The sequence below is a fragment of the Oryctolagus cuniculus genome, chromosome 3 (genome assembly GCF_051225735.1).
Source record: "Oryctolagus cuniculus isolate XC-2025 breed Fujian yellow rabbit chromosome 3, ASM5122573v1, whole genome shotgun sequence".
Taxonomy (NCBI): Eukaryota; Metazoa; Chordata; class Mammalia; order Lagomorpha; family Leporidae; genus Oryctolagus; species Oryctolagus cuniculus.
Window position 1 is genome coordinate 166,242,200 of NC_142869.1, and position 2,215 is coordinate 166,244,414.

A 2,215-nucleotide genomic window follows, 5' to 3' on the forward strand; every position below is an offset into this window, starting at 1 on the left:
CTTCCTGCAATGCCAGGATCCCTTATGGGCACAGAATCAGGTCTTGGCCGCTCCACTTCAATCCAGCTTCCTGCTAATGGCCTGGGAAAGCAGCGTAAGATGGTCCAAGTGCGTGGGCCTCCACACCCACGTGGGAGACCTGGAGGAAGCTCCTGGCTCCTGGCTTTGACTGGACCCAGGCCTGACTGTTGTGGCCATCTGGGGAGTGAACTAGTGGATGGAAGACTTCTCTCTAGAACTATTTCAAATAAAATAAATGTAATTTTTTAAAGAGCATTTGCAATGTCACACCACTGTTCATCTCTAGAACGTTATTGTCATCCCAAACTGAAACTCTTTCCCCATTAAACAGTAACTCCCCTTGCCCTCTCCCTCCTGCCTGCGGTTAGGACGGCTGCACTTTCTGCCTGTCTCTGAATTTGCCTGTTCTTGGTGCCTCTTAGAAGTGGGATCATACAGTTTGTCCTTTTGTGTCTGGTTTATGTCTCTAGGCATAATGATTTCAGGATTTCAGCCTGGTGGTATGCAGCATAGGTCAGCTCCTTCATCCTAAAGTTGATGAGCAGCGTTTTAGAGCAAGCAATGCACTTTTGAGTTCACTTATTGGATAAATACTAATGAATCCAGCACAGGTACCAGGCATTACATTCTGTGCCGCCTCCTCTGGGTCCATCGTTGCCACTGGCTTTTCCATTTCTGGAATGCTGCATTGTGAAAACTGGTAGGAACCCAGACCTACAATCTTCCTGTCTTTATTTTTTAAAAAGATTTATTTTATTGATTTGAATGACAGAATTACAGAGAGAGAGGGAGAGACAGAGAGAGAGGTTTTCCATCTGCTTGTTCACTCCCCAAATAGCCATAATGGCTGGGGCTGGGCCAGGTCGAAGCCACGAGCTTGGAACTCCATCTGAGTCTATCACATGGGTGGCAGGGGCCCAAGTACTTGGGCCATCTTCTTTGCCTTCCCAGGTGCATTAGCAAGGAGGTGGATTGGAAGTGGAACAGCCAGGACTTGAACTTGCACTGTGATACAGATGTTGGTGTCACAGGTGGCAGCTTAACTCTCTGTGCCACAATGTCAGCATTATTTATGATGGTGATTTTAAACACGACTCAAGAGGCTTCTTGTCGAGTCAGAGAGTCAATTTTTTAATGTTTATTTGTTTTATTATTTATGAGAGAGAAAGAGAGTTTGTATTCGCTGGTTCATTCATTCCCCAAATGCTCACAACAGCTGGGGTTGGGCTGAGCCAAAGCCAGGCCTAGGAGCCGGGAACTCAATCCTGGTCTCCCACAGGGGTGGTAGGGACCCAACTACTTGAGCCATCACTGTTGTCTCTCAGGAGCTTGGGCATCTTAGCTGCTAGGCCAAATGTCCACTCCGCTTACCATTCTAACAAATGTCAGAACAATTATTTGTTAATGCTTCCAACAGTGGCCCTCAGTTTTACCCACTCCCCTTAGGTAACTATGGAAAGAACGGAACAGCGAGAGGGGGAGTTCTCGTGGAACTCCCAGGACAGACTCAAAGGCCCCAGATCTGCCTGAAGAAATCATGGAGATCAAGGATTTCTCCCATGTGTTCTGCTGTGGCTCGGCAAGGACACCAGACTCGCAGTCTAGCAAACCTAAGAAAATCTTATCAGTGACTCCATTAAGCCTTAGCCGTACTTTTGACCCCAAGGAAAACTGATGGTTTATTCAGAGTAACAGGACCTTCCTATCATGTTTATCTCATATTTCTGTTTTCTTAGAGGAATCATTAGAATTGGGCCTGAGATCCACAAATGCTCCCCATCACGACCCACACTGGTGGGCTTCTCTGACGAGGCTTGGCAGGTGTGCGGTCTGGCACTCGCTCTGCTGGTCACCCCAGAGGTATCTCCATCCTGGGTCGGCACGGGGCCTCTCCCATCGGTGCAGATCCCACCCAGCTCTCTGGGACTGTCTTACTTACGGAAGCCACACGACTGAGAGGCCAAGAGATGGCCCCCTGAAGCAGCAGACGTTCCCAGCTCGTGGAACAAGTTCCTGACCTTGTAGATCAGGACGCCCAGCCTTGATCACTGGAAAGGAATGGGAGAGGCTTAGCTAGGGGCCCGCCTCCTGTGCCCTCAGAGTCGCAAGGGTGCTTGGGAATCACGTTAGCATTGCTGAGGACGTGAGTCTGCCTCACGCTCCCTATAAATACAGCTTGACTCAGCCGCAGGGT